This window comes from Sus scrofa, chromosome 10 (assembly GCF_054392235.1).
Source record: "Sus scrofa isolate SSC_HxYL_T2T_F1_AM1 chromosome 10, Sscrofa_HxYL_maternal_Yorkshire_Landrace_v2.0, whole genome shotgun sequence".
Lineage (NCBI taxonomy): Eukaryota > Metazoa > Chordata > Mammalia > Artiodactyla > Suidae > Sus > Sus scrofa.
The window spans coordinates 3173933-3195957 of NC_139392.1; the positions used below are offsets into that span (position 1 = coordinate 3173933).

Consider the following 22025-nt stretch of genomic DNA (forward strand, 5'->3'; position numbering starts at 1 on the left):
TTTGATTAATATGTGTCTCGGTGTATTCCTCCTTGGGTTTATTTTATATGGTACTCGTTGTGCTTCCTGGATTTGAGTGAGTGGTTCCTTCCCCATGTGAGGGAAATTTTTGGCTATTATCTCTTGGAATATTTTTTCTGTCCCCTTCTCTCTCTCTTCTTTTGGCACCCCTATAATATGGATGTATGTACGTTTAACATTGTCCCAGAGTTCCCTGAGCCTCTCTTCATTTTTTTTCAATCTTTTTTCTCTTTTCTGTTCTGCATCCCTAATTTCTTCTAATCTGTCCTCCACCTTGCTTATTCATTCTTCTGCCTCCTGTATTCTGCTGTTAGCTGCTTCTAGTGAGTTTTTTATTTCAGTTATTATATTTTGCATCTCTTCTTGTTTAAGTTTTATATCTTGTATCTCTTTGCTCAGTGTTTCTTGTAAGTTATCCATCTTTGCCTCCAGTTTATTTCCAATGTCTTGTGTCATCTTCAGCACCAACAGTCTAAAGTCTTTTTCCTGGAGGCTGAGAATCTCCTGATCACTTAGCTGTTTTTCTGGGGCTTTTCCTTTCTCCCTCATCTGAGTTATTGTTCTCTGTCTTCATTTTTGTAAGTTTTTGGTGTGGTGAGCTTTTTACAGATAATAAGGTCGTAGCCTCTCTTACTTCTGGTGTCTGCCCCCCTGTGGCTGAAGTCAGTATGGCAGTTTGCTGTAGCCTTCCTGATGGGAGGGGCTGATGCCTGCCCACTGGTAGGTGGAGCTGATTCTACTCCCTCTGGTGGGTGGGGCTTAGTCTCTGGGTGGGATTAGAGGCAGCTGTGTGCCTGAGGGGTCTTTAGGGAGCCTGTTTACTGAGGGGCGGGGCTGTGATCCCACCTGGGTTGTTGTTTGCCCTGGGGCTTCTCAGCACTGACTGACAGGTGGGGCCAGATTTTCCCCAAATGGCCCCCTCCAGAGAAAGGCAGCCGCTGACTATTCCCAAGAGCTTTGCTTCCAATGTCCTTCCCTCACAACAAGCCACATTCACCCCTGTTTTCCCAGGATGTCCTCCAAGAACTGCAGTCAGGTTTGACCTAGGTTCCTGTGGAGACCTCGCTCTGCCCTGGGACCCAGTGCACGTGAAAGTCCATGTGCGCCTTTTAAGAATGGGGGTGTCTGTTTCCCCCAGTCCTGCGGAGCTCCTGCGCACAAGCCCCACTGGCCTTCAATGCCAGATGCTCCAGGGGCTCTTTCACCCAGTGCCAGATTCCTGCACATGAGGGTTTGATGTGGGGCTCGAACTCTCAGTCCTGTAGGTGAGTCTCTGTGAACCAGTTAGTTTTCAGTCTGTGGAGCTTCCCACCTGGGAGGTATGAGGTTGTTTATATCACAAAATCACCCCTCCTACCTGTGGCTGTGGCCTCCTCTTTTTCTTCTGGAGTAGGGTATGGGTTTCCGGTCCATTTGGGTGGAGACTGCTCAGTCTTTAGTTGTGAATTTTGTGGTTTTTAGGAGAGAAGTTGAGCTCCAGTCCTTCTATTCCGCCATCTTAATCCCGTCTCCCAACCATGTATTTTAAAGAAATAATAGTTATATGCAATTAGAGGCATTTTTAAGACCACTGTTAATGCTCACACCTTATCTATTCAAATACCATAACAGACTGCGAACAGCCTTCCTCTTTTTAAGAGAGTTCTTTAAAGAAATAAAAAGACAATTATTTGATGTGCATAGAATTTATTTGGTACATCTACCAGTTTCTACAAGAATATAAGTGACCAGAACAGTTCGCACAGGGCCTACCCGCCCTCTGTGTCCAGAATGATTTGTTCAGTATGGGGTTTGGCAGGGCTGGAAAGGAGAGTCCAGATTTCACAGTATCAGTGAAAACTGTTGTGTAATGAAATAAATTCCATACATTATCATTTCGTCCATCTTCTGTTAGAAAACAGCAACATTACATTGTTAGGTATGTTATTTACAGTGAACTTGGAAGACTCAAAGCATCAGTGAGTTCATCAACAGACTTAGGAAGCCCCCTGCCTCTCCTTTCAAGGTCTTTCCCTTTGAAATGGAGCTTGTTACAGATCAGACTTTATGTACTTTAAAGCACCAGCTTGACGATTTAAAGTTTTCTCTCAGTTTTATAAAATATCCCTGCTTTGAAAGGCATAGTGAATGTAAAAACGTTCATATAATTAAACATCACTGGCCTGGATACTTCTTATTGCAATAGTCACAATGTTCTACAGCTGTATTCAGTTCTTTGAATGAATTTGCTTGTAGGCTTTAAACAAAATTTTTGCCTCTTCTCTCGAAAAATTCCCGTAAAAAAGGAATCATTTTTGATTGGTACATTTCTGTAAATCTGTACTTTTTCGCTTATAGCGTTTAAATATGCAACTTGGTCCTTGAAGATCCTATTACATAAAGTCCAGCTTCTTGGATAATCTGTTATACAAAACAGTAAAAACCTGAACTACCACAAAACAGTACTGAGGTTAGCAAGTCACCTGTGTGTAACGCATCAGTGTGCCTAGATTATCCCGATAGTGGGTGCTTCAACTACTGATGTACAATCAGGCTTTAATACTTAATAGTCAAATTTCTGTCCTTTATATAAAAGTCCCTTTGAGTCTATGCTTCAGAAACCCTGGCACTATTAAGGCATTACTTAATGAACAGATCCTATGCAAAGGAGTAGTATGCCCGTGTGGAAAGCTGGTCATCGTTAAGGCAGTCAACAGTTTCATTTAGTTCACTTTAAGGCTCTTGCATACTTAATTTTTATTCTATGCAGGCATTAGTCTATATCATGAAAATGTTTATCGAGTGGGCAAATATGGACACCGAAGCCTTTATATGAAGCAAATGGACAGTTCAGAACTGGATTACAACACCTCCTCCCCAACCAATTTTTTCTAAAAAAAGATGATTTCATGTATTTATGTCAGAAACTGGAGAAAGTCTTCATTACCAGAAGCTGGCAACAGAGGAGGACCTTGTAACGCCAATGCGTGACACGCAGTTCTGTCTAGTTACACCACACACCAAATGACATGCACCCCATCTTCAGAGTAACAGTGCAAGAAAAACATTTTTCTTGGCTACTATTCATTAATTGTGTAATATTTAATTTGTATGGATTCTAAGGCGTCTGCACTGCAGCTGCAGTCTAGTTAGTATTTTAACACAAGTTTTGATGCCATGTTTGTACTAATATAGTATTCCATCAATTGTAAGTGGTAATGGTAAGTAAAATAGCAAGGCTCTAACCAGATTAACTACCCTAAGTGTTCATTAAGTGAAACCGGTGAAACATAGCTAACTTAGTACAGATTCTGATAACTTCTAAAAGGAGAGAAAGTTAAATGTATTTTAAAATGAAAGAGTATCACTTATGTTCATTAAATTAATATGGTGCATGGCGGTGCTAAATTGAATAGAAGCAAAAGGGAAAAAAAATCTCCTAAGGCTCGGAAATATCTTTTTATATATTTTCGTCGTATTTATAAAATTAATTCTCATTGAAAACAATCATCTTAATTTCAGTAATTGAATTTTGCAACATAATTCCTAAGTTTGATTCTTTCTACCAATTCCCTGTATAATTTGGTATTTTCAGGGTTTAGGAAAATGTGTCATTTATTATAATTCTACTCCAACAGTATGTTTAACTACATTATTAGTTTTCTACATGAAAAATATTACCATAGGATTAATTTTTAAATTGTCTTACTAATTATCAAAAGCAAATAGAACATAAAAAATGTGAATGTTATGTTAAAAAAAGGTTGAAAGTGGATACAGGTAATTTGCAAGATCTCTTATGCTACCACCACACACACATAAGTTCCGTGAGGTACTTGGTGGGCCAGAGATTTTGAGGGTGATCTTTCTACTTACGGAAATGCAACCACTGAGACAGTCTATTTTCTGAAAGAGTATTTGATTAATTATTTTTTAGAGTGCTTTTTCTAAGAGCTAGTTCCATCTAGTAATTGCCAACAAGAGCTGAATAATTCGTTTTACTGAAAGGCCACCACATTTCTGCAAACGCCTAATACAAAAGGTACATGATGTCACTGATTTGGGGAGAGCATTTATCAGCTCGGTTTTTGTTCCAAGAGACCTGCCCATTATTAACTTGGGAAAAAAAAAAATCTTAAATCACCATGAAACAAAAAGCAATCAGCAAAAGATGTATCCTGAACCTGTATTTGGGTGACTTTCCTGTCACTCATTTTATTACCCAAGTAGAGCAGGACTAGAAAAACCAAGACAAAAACGTTAGAAGAAATTTTAAAGGAAAGAAAAGGTACAGAGATAATCTTCCAACAAATAAGACATTAAAGAGCAGATAATTGGGATGTATTAAATAAAACCCACACAGTACCTATGACTATTCGAATCGTTTATCCTTTTTTTCAAATTCTCCCTTGTACGGGTTTACACGGAAGCGCTGACATTTCTCCAGGAGGGGTACACCCCACATCTGTGGTGCACAAGACTAGAACTTTTCCTTTTTGATTTTAACTGTAAGGGATTTGCCAAGAAACCTGTGGGTAGATGATCTTTGGGTCAAATTAGAGTCAGTCCAAAAAGTGAGCACAATGGTTTCCCATTAATTGTGTAGCTAGAACTCTACTGTGCTTCTGAAGATGCTTCTCACTTAACTGTCAGATCTTGAAATGCACTCAGGAATTCTGTCTTAAATTTCCAAAACAATTTTAAATTGTTTTTGCAGAATCTCGGGGGAAAAAAACCTGATGAACCAACCTTCTGCCACTGGTAGATTTAGCTGCTGTTTTAAATCATTGCGCACAGGTTCCTAAGAGCATCCTTCTCATTTAGGGTTTGTTTTCCTTCTGTGCAATGGGATCTTAGACTTGGAACATATTCCTTCTTTCTCTAATCAGGGAATAGTAACCTCTTAGTCATTCGCTTCTCTGTTAAAGTTCTTCTTTCACATTTTCCCATTCAGAACAGGAGTGCTCTAAAAAATGACTGAGCCTATTGAGCTATTTTTCAGAAACATTTTATCTTTGGAAACATATATCCTATGAAGTGTTTTTAAGTTTCAAAAGTTCTAACTTGTATGGCAAGCCCTCTTCCCAACAGAAACTTTACAAAGATATAATTGCCCTAGGATCCAAGCATCAGATATGTTCCTTTTTAAAGGCGGTCTGCAGTCACACACAGTAAGTTAGATGAAGCGAAGGAGGTTCCAGAGAGTGACGCTAAATAAACCCCACTCCGATCACCTTCCTAACGCTCCCATCCGATGGTTGCTAAGCTGAATAATACGTAACAGGGTTAGTGAGTGGAATTCCCAAGAAATGTCAACTAACGAGGAAGGAGAGAATTAGGAGTTTTGGTTTTACTAAGTACGACTATATCCTGAAAATATTTACGTATTTTCTAGGAAATAAAGTTGATGTTTCTTAGGATTGTTTTTTAAAAGCAACATTTTCCCCATCAGCAAAAAAGCTAAAAGTAATTCGGAAAATAAAACTTCTTGGTCACTTGAGCACCTCTTACTCATAACGGGGTGCAGTTTTCTTACTCTTCCTAAGGAACTACGCTGCGTCGCAACACGGTTATTAAGACATTAATGGTGCTTGAGGGCTGCTGTGAGCTACAGAGGTTTACATGTTCTCAACTCCTCTTTCCCCTCCGGAAGCAATCAGGTATATACATTATTTCCTAATACCTAAGAAGATAAAAGCCTGGAATCATTCTGTTTTACCCCTGCTCTTGCAAGTCAGTATCTTCCCGTTTTGGCGGGGAAACGCATACTGGAATGAGAGTGAAGAGACCAAGCATTCTAGATCTCTTGCTCCAAAGCCACCCACTCTCAGACCTCAGATCCCTGTTCTAAATGTAAAAATGACCTTTTGGAGGTCCTGCTGTGGCTCAGCGGAAGTCAATCCGACGAGTATCCAGAAAGATGCAGGTTCGATCCCTGGCCTTGCTCGGCGGGTCAGGGATGGGGCACTGCCATGAGCTGCCACCGGCAGTTCCGATTTGACCCCTAGCCCAGGAACCTCCATATGCCTCGGGTGCAGCCCTAAAAAGCAAAAAAATTGAAAAGAAAAAATTTACCTTTTAAATGTCTAACCTTTCTTCCAGCTCCAAAGCGCCAAGATTTGAAAATAAAACTACCCCCTGTGGTTGCTTTTCCTTCTTTTTTGCTTCTTAAACCTGACCCTCAGCCATTTAATAGACTTACCTATGTGACTTGTGAAAGGTCTTATCTAATCTTACTTCTCTGACGGATTTAATATTAGTTCCTGAACATATCTAAAAGCAATGTAGAAACAGTACTTAACGGAAGGAAATAAATATTCTATAGTCCACTTAAAGTTTCTACTATGCATTAAAGGTTAGCTCATATTATAATTTTTCTTTTAAGACAGTAGGTTTACTTGAATTCAAGTACTAATACATAATGTTACTAAGTTCTTTAAATTCAATCTGAACCTAGTATTTTAATGTATCAAAAGTAGCTAACAATCCAATGCCTGACAGAGGGTAAAAACAGAAAAATATGAGAAGCAATGTGTTTGGGGCGGGGGGAGCTGTGAGGAGTGGTGCTACTAACTTTGCTGACCAAAAAAAAAAAAAAAAAAAAAAAAAACAACAACAACTCATGTCAATCACAATATTTACAAATTGCTACCAGTTGCCTTGAAAGAAGGGCTGCATATTAGAGCCAGCATTATATTATATCGAGTAAGTCTGAAAGGAACATTTTCTTGTCACTCCCAGAGCCCAAATTTCTCAGGGAACAGAAGGAACTGTCTATGCCAACGCTGACATTCCTAAGTCCCCCTTGCCCCATAAGCTACAGCCTCTAACTCCCAAGCACACACAGGTCTGTAATTTATATTTACTAGTTTGACTTTTCATATAATAGTGAGAAGGGCTTTATAAATTCCCAGTAAACCTCTAATTACAGTTAAAGAATAATACATAAAAACTGAAGTTTTCTCTGTACCTTATTTTAGACAACCATGATATAATTTTGAGCAAATATACTGGCATTTCAACAGGTTACACCTGCCCACAAAGAAGGGCTATTTGCTCAAGAAAATAATGCACTTTATCATGAAGTGGAGGAGTTCCTGTTGTAGCTCAGAGGTAAAGAACCCGACTAACATCTCTGAGGACGCAGGTTCGATCCCTGTCCTCACTCAGGGGGTTAAGGATCTGGTGTCGCTATGGGCTTCTGTGTAGGTCACAGACACTGCTTGGATCTGGTGTGGCCATGGCTGTGGTGTAGGCCAGCAGCTGCAGCTGATCCGACCCCTAGCCTGGGAACTTCCATGTGCCTCACCTGTGGCCCTAAAAGGACCCAAAAAAAAAAAAAAAATTATGTATATATAATAAAGAGGAAGTTTATACAAATAAACAGAACAAATTAATTTCTAACAGGCTTGTTAGTGGTAATATGCCACTCAAAAACTGCCTTTCAAATCTGAAAGAGCAAGCTCACTTTATTACTTTTTTACTCTATCACAACAAACGAATAATGGACAAAGAGACAGGAGGCCACTGACATATTTACAGTTAGAAGGATCTAAAACTGGAGTTCCTGCAGTGGCACACTGGGTTACGAATCTGACTGCAACAGCCTGGGTTGCTGCGGAGGCCGGGTTTGGTCCCCAGCCTGGTGCGGTGGCTTAAAGGATGCGGCCTGAGCAGGTGCAGCATTGGTTGCTGCTCTACCTCAGATTCAATCCCAGGCCCAGGAACTTCCATATGCTGCAGGTGTGGCCATTAAAAAACAAACAACTATCTAAAACTCATTTACAATTGGATAAAAAATTGTTAAAAGTAAAACAATACTTTTAAAGTAAGGAAAAAGCTAATCTGATTAGAGCTGAGATTTTATAACTGTCACACTTTCAGATTATGAGTTAAATCACTGAAACATCTTATGCTTTCATTTAAGAGTATGAAAGACAGGAGTTCCCGTCATGGCTCAATGGTTAATGAACCTGACTCATATCCATGAGGATGTGGGTTAAGGATCGGGCATTGCCATGAGCTGTGGTGTAGGTCGCAGGCGCGGCTCGGATCCCAGGTTGCTGTGGCTGTGGTGTAGGCCGGCAGCTGCAGCTCCTATCAGACCCCTAGCCTGGGTACTTCCATATGCCGAGGTACGGCCCTAAAAAGACCAAAAAAAAAAAAAAAAAAAAAAAAAAAAAAGCGTATTAAAACCAGAGCCTGTGCCTACACCGGCAATGTCGTTATAAGTGAGAGGAAACTGTCAGGTCATGCCCTCACTCACAGCAGGAAACAAAAGCAAACCACACAGACTTGCTCAGCTGGCACCCATTTTAGACTCTCCACCCAGGGGTCTCCCACTCTGTTTCTGGTTAACAGCAACAATTCCACAAGTGTAGATAAAACACCAGAGGAGCCCACCAGGGCAAGTGGGCTTGCGACTCGCGTCGCTGTGGAGGCACACGTTTGATCCCTGGCCTGGAGCAGTAGGTTAAAGGATCCAGCATTGCCACAGCCATGGTTCCCATTCAATCCCTGGCCTAGCAACTTCCACATGCAACACGTGTGGCCATTGGGGGAAAAAAGAAAAGCAAAAAAAAGATGAGAAACAAAGTATTTTCTTCACTAAGAAAGCTGCTATTTGTGTGACTGTAGAAAACTGTTAAAGGAATTTGTAAAACTCATAATTTAATCGAACATCTTGGTTCCGTTTTAACTCCCTTGGTATAAGAGTTTACAGATGAGTTTCATATTCCATCACAGTTACATGGTCCAGTGCATTTCAGAGAATGGGGACATTATCAAAGCTGTCCTTTACCGATGAAAACATTTAAGAAAACTTTAAGCATTTCTCAAACAGGTGACAGGATAGGGAACTACTTACACTTTTGGCTCTCGTTTCTTTTAAGTACAAATGTGATTATTCACCAAAGCAAAACTATTGTACAGTGTCTATTAACGAGTTCTCTCTTAGATAGAGGGGCTACAGTGTATTCTGAAGCTATTTCCCAAGAGCTAGTTTAGGAGAAACAGAAAAAACTTTGGGCTCATTGTACTTCCCTTCCTTTTTTTTTTTTTTTTTGGTAAGGTAAACTTTCCATTTTCCCACTCTATACCATCGCCTTACTCTGTCTGTTGGATTAAGATCAGCTGGGAAGTAGCTGCGTATTTTTTTTTAGCGCGATCACTGCTGGCAACGGACCTCTTGGATTGTGCTGGTGCTGGTGGTTAGATCACATCTAACGTGAAGTTTCGAATGACATCCAGGGCGCCTGTGTCAAAGCCACACATATCCAACATGCCTCTGTCATCTGGGTCGGCAATGGTGAAACCATTGGATGCCATTCCGCAAACAATCAGTTTAGCCGGAATACCCATTTTCTGTAGGAAAAGATCCACACACATATTTCAAAAACAGTAAACAAAAGCAAATAACCTCCGCAGTTAAAACATGTTAAATTCTATCACAGCTTTCCATTACAAAGTCGATTTTTTTCCTCCATAAAATCTGTCAACCTTTGAGGGCGAGACCATGTGATCTTCAGAAGGGGAGAACACTGAGTATGTAAACAACCTGCCCGAAATCCCTGCCTCCCTGTTCTGCCTTATCACTCGCTTATGAACACAGAACACACTCCTGAGCCGCAGCGGGCTCTGGACTTGCGAAACCTACCAGGATATTCGGGGTCATCAGACATATTTTTACCAGCATATCAAACACTGGGGCAGTGTGGCCGGGTATTATAAACATAAGGAAATAGTTCCCTGCAATGATCAATTTTGGGTGCACAACTTTGCTGTGTATAACACAGATAAAGTCACAGGTGACAACACGTTCTCTGGAGCTGTGATTTAAGGGTAAAATAGCCGCGTTTCTGAGAAACTCCAGCAGTCACCGAGTGTGCGCTACGGCAGACACCCTGGCCCTCGAGGCAGTTTAGCGAATGTAACTGTTACAACAGCCCTAGAAGGGGTGGTCCTCAAAACTACCACGACACACAGCACAGCAGCGGAATCGGACGATTCACGCGGGTCCAGTTAGTCCAAGAGAAGACCCGACTCAGACCCCGGGCTGGCTTGACTCCAAATTCCGTCCTCTCACTCGTTCTCCAACTTCAGCATCACCAGAACCCCCGGGAGGGCTCGTGAAAACTCAGTTCCACCCCCAGAGGTCCTGATCCGGCAGGTCCCTCCCACGGGGCCCAGGAATATGCATCTCTAACAAGGTCCCAGGAGATGCTAAGGCTGCTAGTAGGGAGACCACGCTTGAAGAACCACTGCTCTTCAGGCTCTGTTTCTGCTTCCAGTCACACTCGCCACAGTTCAGGCGCTCAACGCCTCACGCAACCAGAGAGTCCATACTGGACAGGGGGCGACAGAACATTGCAGAAAGCTCACCTGGGGAGCACTGGCCAGAGCAGAGAAAGACCCATAAACTTAAAACAGAGACTACAGCTTTGCTTTAATGGTATGCGGTCCTTGGCAAAACTCAGAAATGATGCTTGACGTGTTCAAGGAGCACACGGAACCATTTTCTGAAAAGTACAGTGAGTGCCTGAGAATCGCATCTTACTTGGGTGAGAAGGAATATCAGAACTTCTGATACCTTTCGATACTCCCTCAGAGCGGCAGCAGGGTGGACACTTCCAGCAAAGGTCTCATTATCAGTGAACACAATGAAGACGTCAGCAGCTGTGTTTGTCTTCTGAGCCCAGATCATTGGAAGAGAACAATCTGTTTCCCCTGCTGGGATCTAACTCAGAACAAAGAATCACGGATAAGAATAAACAAAAGTGCCCTAGTTTTCGTACTGAGATGTATGAATTAAATAATTAAAAATACTGCTTAGCATGTCCTTTTGTTTAGAGCCAATACACAGGCTTTCCCAAAGCCTGTACATGTATTTGAACTTGGTCGTCATGAGGAAATTGAAACAATTTGTTCATACAAATTTATTACTATCAGGCGTGACATCAATATAAAATTAATATTTAACGCATGTTTAAACTTTTTTTTTTTTTTTGGCTGCACCCATGGCATGAGGAAGTTCCGGGGCCAGGGAGCAAACCAGCAGCACAGCTGTAACCACGCCAGATCCTTAACCCACCAAGCCACCAGGGGACTGCTGTGTTAAGTAAACTTAATAACACTGGAGTTTTGGTTGCAGCTCAGTGGTAAAGAACCCGACAAGGATGCAATCCCTGGCCTTGCTCAGTAGGCTAAAGGATGCAACATTGCTGTGAGCTGTGGTGTAGGTCGCAGATGTGGCTCGGATCATGCACTGCTGTGGCTGTGGTGTAGGTTGCAGATGTGGCTTGGATCATGCACTGCTGTGGCTGTGGTGTAGGTTGCAGATGTGGCTCGGATCATGCACTGCTATGAGCTGTGGTGTAGGCTGCAGATGTGGCTCGGATCATGCACTGCTGTGGCTGTGGTGTAGGTTGCAGATGTGGCTCGGATCATGCACTGCTGTGGCTGTGGTGTAGGCTGCAGATGTGGCTCGGATCATGCACTGCTGTGAGCTGTGGTGTAGGCTGCAGATGTGGCTCGGATCATGCACTGCTGTGAGCTGTGGTGTAGGCTGCAGATGTGGCTCGGATCATGCACTGCTGTGAGCTGTGGTGTAGGCTGCAGATGTGGCTCGGATCATGCACTGCTGTGGCTGTGGTGTAGGCTGCAGATGTGGCTCGGATCATGCACTGCTGTGAGCTGTGGTGTAGGCTGCAGATGTGGCTCGGATCATGCACTGCTGTGAGCTGTGGTGTAGGCTGCAGATGTGGCTCGGATCATGCACTGCTGTGGCTGTGGTGTAGGCTGCAGATGTGGCTCGGATCATGCACTGCTGTGAGCTGTGGTGTAGGCTGCAGATGTGGCTCGGATCATGCACTGCTGTGAGCTGTGGTGTAGGCTGCAGATGTGGCTCGGATCATGCACTGCTGTGGCTGTGGTGTAGGCCAGCAGCTGTAGCTCCAATTCGACCCCTAGCCTGGGAAGCTCCACATGTCGTGGGTGCGGCCCTCAAAAGCAAAAACAAAATAAAACATCCAAAAAGCAAGCTTGATAAAACTGGTCCTTACCTGACTCATAGCCATTAGAACCTGCTGTAAGGTCATATCTGTTGTCAGTGGACAGGGTACCATTTCATCTGAAAAAGCAACTATGTAAGAGTCGCTTTCTGTTCGTGTGACCACCTGCAAAATTCAATAGTAGTAATTTTCAGTAGAATTGGGAGAAATACATTATCTTAACGTTCATGAAACTTCATCTTCAAAAGAAAGTACCGTATGATGCTTATTTTATTTCTAAATTTACATTACTTTGTTTGGGAACTATACAGATAACGGCAGGAGAGCTTTCAAAGTACTTTCCAAAACTCTTTAAAGAAACTGGTTTTCACAACAATCCTTTGAAGCAAAGAGAGTATATATTATTCTTCTCATTTTATTAAATAAGGAAGAAAGTCACAGAAGAGACGCCAAGAAGCTCACCTGTGATTCATTTACTTGATACTCAGTGGCAGAATCAGGCTAGAACCAAAGTCTCTTGGCTGTTATTAGTTTCTGATCTTTGAACATCATTAATTCATCAAAAATTTCTCTAAACAATTATCTATTTCCTTAAAAATACTGGTAATATTTAATACGTTGTTGTAAAATTTAAGGTTGTTTTTTTTTTTGCTTTTTTTAGGGCTGCACCTGTGGCATATGGAAGTTCCCAGGCTAGGGATCCAAACGGAGCTGTTAGCCGCTGGCCTAAACCAAAATCACAGCAACTCAGGATCTGAGCTGCGTCTGCCGACCGATACCACAGCTCACAGCAACACCAGATCCTTAACCCTCTGAGGGAGGCTAGGGATCAAACACGCAACCTCCCGGTTCCTAGTTGGATTTGTTTCTGCTGTGCCACAATGGGAACTCCCAAATTAAAGTTTCTATTCAGACTTTTCTTTAGACATGCTTTTTCAATATATCTACAAGACTGTATCATACCTACGTATATATAATTATATAAGTATACTTGAGGACATATACAATACTTAAAATTTGCTTAAAACAAGTGAAAACAGAATTATTGATCGTCTCTAACTTTATGGTTTCGTCCCGGAGAGAACGTCTTGGGGCGGCAAAATTCTCGGGGTTCTCACCATGCACATGGCTGCAGCCACTGTGCTAGCGCTGAGGATGCTGCCCAAAACCCTTTGCTCCATAGACCCGCTGACATCAACTGCCAGCAGGAAACGCTTTCCCGTTGGCTCAACCATCTGGAAAGAGAAAACGAAAGTCATAAAAAGCAATCCCAGAAATTATAAACAGATTATATTTCTAACAAACAATATTTACTGAATTTTCATTCAAGACTCCAAAATTTTGAAATTATTCATTTTTTTTGGTCCGCAGACACGGCATGTGGAAGTTCCTCGGGCAGAGATTAAACCCGCACCACAGGGAGTTCCCATCATGACTCAGCGGTGAAGAGCCCAACTAGTATCCATGAGGATGCAAGTTTGATCCCTGGCCTCGTTCAGTGGGTCGAGGATCTGGCGTTGCTGTGAGCTGCGGTGCACGTTGCAGATGTGGCTTGGATCTGGCACTGCTGCGGCTGTGGCTGTGGCCGGCAGCTGTAGCTCCGATTCAACCCCTAGCTCAGAAACTTCCATATGCCATGGCTGTGGCCCTAAAAAGCAACAACAACAACAACAACAAAACCGTGCCACAGCAGTGACCCAAGCTGCTGCAGTGACAATGCCAGATCCTTAACCCCTGCACCGCCAGAGAACTTCCATAGGATCCCGTTTTTGACTTACCAATCGACAGGGAGTTACAAATGCTTCGCTTTTACTAGAGGTAAAACAGGTAAGACGGCCTATTCAGCAACGTAAGGAAGTTGACCATCTTCCTTTTTAAAAGTCTTTCCTCACGACGTAACCTGGGAACTTCTTACAAGAAGATTTTTTCTGTGGTGAAGTACAGATAACCTAACACTCCCTTTTTAGTCACCTTAAGTGTACAACGTGGTGGCGTGAAGTTCAGTCACAATGTGGTGTAACCGTCATTACTACCTACTTCCAGACCTCTTCACCATCCCAAACAGAACCTCTGGACGCACCGACACCCCGTTCCCATCGCCCTCCAGCCCCAGGCAATTCCCGTTTCACTTTCTGTACCCGGGAATTTGCCTATTTTAGAGGCATCGGAGGAGTGGAAACAGCATTTGTCCTTTCGTGTCGACAGGGCGTATCTCGCCCAGCCTCGTGCGTTCAGGGTTCGTCCACGTCGCGGCCTGTCCCATAGTCGACAGTCTGTACGGCTAAAAACTCCACCCTGCGTAGGTACCATGCTTCGTGCATCCGTCCACCTGCTGAGGACTACCTGGGTTGTTTCCGCCGTTCGGCTACTGCGACTGATGCTTCTGTGAACAGGTATGTGTGAGCATCTGTCTGAGGTCGTGTTTTCAACTGCTGGGAGCAGGTACCTAGATGGTGAACACGCTGGCTGCTGCAGTGGTCCTATGTTTAACTTTGGAGGAACAACTAAACTGTTTCCCACGGGAGCTGCACCAGTTTACATTCCTGCCAGCCGTACACCATGCCCTTCCAAAAACTAGTTATGTCTCATTTTTGGGTAAGAGCCATCTAACCAGGTGTGAAGTAGCATTTGAACTGTGGTTCTGATTTGCATTTGCCAGACTAAGGATGCTGAGCATCTTTCCCTGCGCTTCACTGACCATTTGTTTATCTTCCTTGGAGAAATGTCCATTCAAGTACTTTGCTCACTTTTGAATGGGGTTGTTTCTATTTTTATTGGCGAGTCCGCTACTAGGAGTAGGAGTTATCTATGTATGTATTCTGGTCACGAACCCCGTCAGATCTGCAAATATTTTCTCCTATTCTGCAGGTTATCTTCCCACTCTCTTGATAGTGTCCTTTGATGCACAAAAGACTTAAATTTTGATTAAGTCCAATTTATCCACTTTTTCTTTTGTTTCTTGTGCTTTGGTATATCTAAGGAACTATTGCCAAACTCAATGTCATGAAGCTTTTATGCTGTCTGCTAAAAGTTTGATAGTTTTAGCTCTTACACACAGGTTGTGGTCTGCTCTGAGCTACTTTTTGTATGTGGTGTAATGGTCTGGCTTCATCTTCTGCATGTGGATGTCCAGCTTCCCCAGCACCCTTTGTTCAAAGACTCTCTTTTCCCTGTTGAACTGTCTTGATACTCTAGTCAAAACTCAAGTGACAGGAGTTCCTGTTGCGGCTCAGCAAAAACGAATCTGACTTGCATCCACAAGGACGCAGGTTCGATCCCTGGCCTTGCATCCACAAGGACGCAGGTTCGATCCCCTGGCTCAGTGGGTTAAGGATCTGGCATTGCCATGAGCTATGGTGTAGGTCGCAGACGCAGCCTGGGTCCTGCGTTGCTGTGTGTGTGGTGTAGGCCAGTTGCTGAAGCTCTGATTTGACCCCTAGCCTGGGAACTGCCATATGCTGCGGGTGTGGCCTTAAAAAGACAAAAACAAAAAATCAAGTGCCACACACATGAGAGTTTATTTCCAGGCTCTCTATTCTATTCCATTGGTCTGTATGTCTGAATTTATGCCACTTCTACACTGTTTTGATTACTGTGGCTTTGTAGTAATTTCTGAAATCCTAAGTTTGGAAGTGTGACTCTTCCAACTTTGTTCTTTTTCAAGATTGGTTTCACTTTGGGGGTCCCTGGAGAGTCCATACAAATCTTGGGAAGGCTTTTTCTGTTTCTATAAAACTTTCATAAGGACTGCAATCGGTAGGTTGCTTTGGGTAGTCCTGTCATCTTAACACTATGAAGTGTTCCTAACTATGAACATGGAATATTTTCCTATTTATGTATTTCTTCTTAAACTCCTTTCAGCGATGCTTTTTAGTTTTCAGTGTGTAAGTCTTACACTTCATAGTTCAATCTGTTTGGAAGTCTTTCATGCTTTTTGATGCTACTGTAAATGGGAACATTTTCTTAACTTTCCTTTTGGATTGTTCACTGCTAGTGTATAAGAATACTACTGATTGGAGTTCCCGTGGTGGCGCAGTGGTTAACGAATCCGACTAGGAACCATGAGGTTGTGGGTTCGGTCCCTGCCCTTGCTCAGTGGGTTAACGATCCGGTGCTGCCGTGAGCTGTGGTGTAGGTTGCAGACGCGGCTCGGATCCCAAGTTGCTATGGCTGTGGTGTAGGCCGGCGGCTACAGCTACAGCTCCGATTCGACCCCTACCCTGGGAATCTCCACATGCCGCGGGAGCAGCCCTAGAAATGGCAAAAAGACAAAAAACAAACAAACAAACAAAAAAAACCAAAAAAAGAACACTACTGATTTTTGCTTCTTGAATTTCTACCTGCAACTTTGCTGAGTCCATTTGTTAGCTAGCTCTACTATTATTTTATGGATTCTTTAGGGTTTTCTACATATAAGTGCACATCATCTGAGAACAGAGATATTTTTTCTTCCCCTTTTTTTTTTTGCCTCTTTTTTGGCTGCCCTGCAGCATGTGGAATTCCTGGGTCAGGGATCAGATCTGAGCTGCAGTTGTGACCTAAGATGCAGCTGCAGCAATGCTGGATCCTTAACCCACTGTGCTGGGCCAGGGATCGAACCTGCGTCCCAGCGCTCCCAAGATGCTGCTGATCCCACTGTTCCACAGTGGCATCTCCTCCCTTCCAGTGCGGATGCCTCTGATTTCGTCTCCTCTCCTAGCTGCTAGAATCTCCAGCGTGCGTGGAGCCCAAGCGGGAAGAGGAGGCATCCTTGTCCCATCCCGACCTTGGAGAAAATGAGGTCGGTCTTTGCCACTGAGCACGACGACAGCGGTGGGTCACGTGACTTTTATCGCGCTGAGGACGTCCACTTCGACGCCTAGGTCACCGAATGGTGTACAGCGTTGTCTGTTTTTCCTTTTTTTCCAAGGGCCACAGCTGTGGCATATGAAGTTCTCAGGCTGGGGTAAAATCGGAGCTGCAGTTGCAGACCACAGCCATGCCAGATCTAAGCTGCATCTGTGACCTACACCACAGCTCACAGCAATGTCAGATCCTTAACCCACTGAGTGAGGCCAGGGATCGAACCTGCGTCCTCGTGGCTGCTAGTTGGGTAGGTTACCGCTGAGTCACAACGGGAACTCCCCGAGTGGCCTGTTTAAAGTCAGAACGGGTACTGCTGACTTTTGTCAAATGCTTTATCTCCATCATTTGAGATGATACGTGGCTGCTTTTTAATGTGTTTGTTGCACTGATTGATTTTACTTATACTCAATGATCTCTGCGTGTTGAGGATAAGTCTCAACTTATTTTGTTGAATAGCAAGACTTAAAAACTAAAAGTTTACCTGATGGCTCTGAGATAGAATTTCCATTCCTAAAAAATGACTTTCTATCAAAACAGAGGAGATCCACTACTGATTAATAGGAAAGACAGAGGAGCAAGTCACAGGATCCCAGAGAAATGCAAATTTTTATTTATATTTTTATTTATTTGTTTGTCTTTTTAGAGCTGTGCCCATGGCATTCAGAGGTTCCCAGGCTAAGGATCCAGTTGGAGTTGTAGTCGCCAGCCTATGCCACAGCCACAGCAACGCGGGATCCGGGCCACGTCTGTGACCTATACTGTAGCTCACGGCACTGCTAGATCATTAACCCACTGAGCAAGGACAGGGATCGAACCGGCATCCTCATGGATACTAGTCAGGTTCATTAACCACTGAGCCACAATGGGAACTCCAAAATTTTAGAGTTGGTAATTTATTTTATTTAATTTTTTTGTCTTTTGTCTTTTTAGGGCTGCACCCGCGGCATATGGAGGTTCCCAGGCTAGGGGTCTAGTCGGAGCTGTCACTGCCAGCCTACGCCAGAGCCACAGCAACAGCAGATCTGAGCCATGTCTGCGACCTACACCACAGCTCACAGCAACGCCAGATCCTTAACCCACTGAGCGAGGCCAGGGATCAAACCCAAAACCTCATGGTTCCTAGTCGGATTCCTTTCCACTGCGCCATGATGGGAACTGTGAGTTGGTGATTTAAAACTTACCAAAAATCTTAGCATAACTGGTTGTTGTCTAAAGGTAGAGAGATATTTATTCATAAACTTACAATGTTAATTATTATTGTTATTTTTTGTTTTTTTGTCTTTTTAGGGCTGCACCCGTGGAATATGGAAGTTCCCAGGGTAGGGGTCTAATCTGAGCTGTAGCCACCAGCCTACACCATAGCCATAGCCATGTAGGATCTGAGCCATATCTTTGACCTTTACCACAGCTCATGGCAATGCCACATCCTTAACCCAGTGAGCAAGGCCAGGAATCGAACCAGAGTCCTCATGGATTCTAGTCAGGTTCTTTTTTTTTTTTTGTCTTTTTGTCTTTTCTAGGGCCGCTCCCACGGCACATGGAGGTTCCCAGGCTAGGGGGCTAATCGGATCTGTATTAGCCAGAGCCACAGCAACACAGGATCTGAGCCGCGTCTGCGACCTACACCACAGCTCATGGCAAGGCCGGATCCTTAAGCCACTGAACAAGGCCAGGGATCGAACCTGCAACCTCATGGTTCCTAGTCGGATTCGTTAACCACTGAGCCACGATGGGAACTCCTCTAGTCAGGTTCTGAACTCCTGCGCCATGACGGGAAATCCTACAATGTTAATTACATACTCATTTTCAAATGAACTAAGGAGAAACAAATGAATATCTAATCAAAAATGGTTAAACTACTAACACCATCTTTAAAATATGTTGTTACAGAAGATTTTAACTCCTAACTGGGGCTTTTGTTTTAAAACAAAAATCAAACCATTACCTTAAATGTTTTGTAAAAAGCAGCATCCAAAGCTTGCAAAATTTCTTCATCAGGGCGCCACTTCAGTTTTCCTCTGAGCCCGTGACCTGTTTTATAAGTTTCTAATGCAACTAACACATGAAGTGGATGTATCCGAGCCTAGAAATACGACACAGAAAGTAAATGTCAAATTCAAGTGAAAAACAGTATGTCTCTTAGATTTTTGTTATTGTAGCTAATAAGCATATTTCATAAAGAAGGCGAAAAATGAGGACACATGAATCTTAGAGTCAAAATGCAATGTGGTACAGTAAGTCTCAGAACTCCTAAGAAATGTGCCAACTCTATTTCCAAAATTTAGGAGCTAATATTTAAAATTAGTACTAGCTAACTAAGCTAATGCTTACCTTTTTTAACAGCTTCTCATTACACAGTTTTTCACATACTAAAGATACTTCTGAGTTTCCTGGTTCAAGCACTGAATTCGCGGTCATTTTTCCAAGGTTTCTTAGTAACGCTGTAAGAGGCATTTCTTGTAACAAAGCTTTCCATACCTGTTGCATAGGTAGAATGTAAGGAATTAAGGGGAAATTAATAAGTATACTATATCAATTAAGAACAGGGTCTTTAAAGCTTTCTTTTGGGATTCAGAGCACTTTTTTTTTTGGCTGCACCTGCAGCATATGGAAGTTCCTGGGCCAGGGATCGAATCTGAGCCACAGCTGCGACCTATGCCACAACTGCAGCTGTGCTGGTTCCTTAACCTACTGTGCTGGGCCAGGGCGTGAACCCACCCTGCTGCAGAGACAGCACCAGATCCTTAACCTGCCGTGCCACAGCAGGACCTCCTCAGAGCACTTTCTAAATAAACATTTCTGTGAACTGGTCAAAGGCTCATTAAAAAAAATCACTCGCTCTATACCAGAGTAAGAAGGCGATGTTTGTGAAGGAACTGCAGAAAAGAATTTCAGTTATTTTAATTAGTAAGGCAAAATTATCCGACAAACATTTTCGGGAGCAGAACTAACACTTATTGAATGCTAACTACATTTGGGCATTGTGGGAGGTGTTTTACATAAATGTTACAATTTTTTTAAAAAGTATTAATGAATATATAGTTGCCCTACATTTATTCTTTTAAGACATATCGTAAAGTTCCTCCTGCCTAATCACATGCTGTAGCATCATTTATTTACTTCTTCATTTAATTTTTTGTTTTGTTTGTTTAACGTGTGGCCACACGTGTGGCATGCGGAAGTTCCCTGCCACGGCAGCGACCGGCGCCAAGACAGTGCCGACACCAGGTCCTTCACCTGCTAAGCCACAGAGAAGCTCCCACTCACCTCTTTGGACTTGAGGTGATTTGTCAGGAGATGCTCCCGAACCAGCCTGTGCTCTTCTATCAGATGGATGACTTCCAGTTCGTCTCTGGTGCGTTTCACTTTCTCCACAGCCTCCAGGTACTTGAGTAACCTTTCCGTCTCCACGGAGAGGGCTTTTTCTTTGTATGTGTCATGGACCTCTTTCCAGCCCTTGGTGATGTATTTGGTGACAATAGCAAGTCCTTTAACAAAACAAAGACGTGACAAGGCATGTAGGCTTAGCAGGTAAGGACAGGACGTGTCGCTGAGGCTTTTAGGGGAAGGCACCACTAGATGCACAGGAACTGAGACCGAGATACTTTCTGGGAAGACAAACTCATTTAAGCAAAAGGAGGCAACTATTTTTGCCTATTTCATCAAAACCGTTTTCATATGAGATTCTGGAGGGAAAAGGCTGACATCCCAAGTCATTTAATACCGAGTTTTTGTCTTTTTGCCATTTCTTGGGCTGTTCCCGTGGCATACGGAGGTTCCCAGGCTAGGGGTCTAATTGGAGCTACAGCTGCCGGCCCATGCCACAGCCACAGCAACGCCAGATCCGAGCTGCGTCTGCAACCTACAGCACAGCTCACGGCAACGCCAGATCCTTAACCCACGGAGCAAGGCCAGGGATCGAACCTGCAACCTCATGGTTCCTAGTCGGATTTGTTAACCACTGAGCCACGGCGGGAACTCCCTTAATACAGAGTTTTTGCTTGTTTTTTAAGACACTAGCATCATTGGTAGGCAGTGCCTCTCTCAGGTCCACAATCTCAGAACAACTCAGAGACGACAGGTTTCTGTCAGTTAATCGAAAATTCACTTGCACATTGCTCCTGTAAAGTTCTGGCCACGTGTCTAGTTCAAGAATCTGAGCATAAGGCATGACCAGCACTGTCAGTGAAATTTTAAGTGTTAATAAAATAGTATTATATTCCTAAAAAATAAAATAAAAATAGCAACTCAATAGATAAAAAAGATACAATATATTAAAAAAAAAAAACAACAACCAGTAAGCACATGAAAAGATGAGCTTTTGTCCAAATACACAAATTCAGATTCAAACAAGGTTTTTTTCTTTCTTTTTTTTTTTTTTTTTTGCTTTTTAGGGCCACACCTGCGGCATATGAAGTTCCCAGGCTAGGGGTCCTATCAGAACTACAGCTACCAGCCTGTGCCATAGCCACAGCCATCAGGGATCCAAGCCGCAACCACAACCTACACCAGAGCTGACGACAATGCTGGATCCTTAACCCACTGAGTGGGGCCAGGGATCAAACCCTCATTCTCACGGAGACTAGTTGGATTCTTAACCCGCTGAGTCACCATGGAAACTCCCAAGACTAAAAAAATTTTCATCTATCATTGGTAAAGATTAAACAACACTGGTAATAACCAGTGTTCAAATGTGGGGAAAAAGTGGCCACTTTCATATGCTCTGTGGATTTAACTATTATAGAAATTATAGAAAGAATTATGCTATGCAAATTTTTTGCACTGTAGTATTTTTGTAATGGTATAAAAAACAGAAGCTACTTAACTGTTATCACCAAGAGACTTGTTAAAGAAATTATAATATATTCATGTAATGATATATATGCATTTTTATTGACCTGAAAAAATATCAGTGATATACTTTTAAATGAAACAAATAATGTTTATAAAATTTTTAAAAATAAAACATAGCATATATTTAGGAAACACTGAGAGTAATATACACAGTGACTTCTTTTGAAGAGCAGGATAACTTTCCTACATTATTATTTTTTTGTATCACCCAGTTATCTTAAGACAAGCATGCAATTTCTAATGGAAAATAAAAATGTAAATGTATTTGTATATATATAAATATTTACAGTAATTTATTGCTTGAATTTCATTTGAAAA

The 22025-nt window shown here is 42.7% G+C and overlaps 2 long non-coding RNA genes across 5 annotated transcripts in view; one reads left to right on the top strand and one right to left on the bottom strand.

The window, feature by feature from the left end:
• Positions 1-1690: 1690 nt before the first annotated feature.
• RO60 (Ro60, Y RNA binding protein) overlaps positions 1691-22025 on the bottom strand; it is a 30809-nt gene continuing 10474 nt past the window's right edge. For 2 of the 4 annotated variants that reach the window (XR_002336171.2, XR_002336172.2), the window contains exons 3-9: positions 20121-20341; positions 19185-19331; positions 18799-18936; positions 13127-13243; positions 12060-12173; positions 10589-10735; positions 1691-9363 (exon numbers count right to left, since the gene is read on the bottom strand). This is a non-coding gene — a long non-coding RNA (Ro60, Y RNA binding protein). Of the gene's footprint in view, positions 9364-10588; positions 11264-11682; positions 12174-13126; positions 13244-18798; positions 18937-19184; positions 19332-20120; positions 20342-22025 lie in introns of those variants that run through there. The other 2 variants (XR_014817232.1, XR_014817233.1) reach the window with 2 other exon arrangements.
• LOC146398760 (uncharacterized) lies at positions 13380-22012 on the top strand. The gene is made up of 5 exons (XR_014817256.1): positions 13380-13466; positions 13757-13835; positions 14312-14401; positions 16708-17527; positions 17815-22012. It is a non-coding gene; the product is annotated as an uncharacterized LOC146398760 (long non-coding RNA).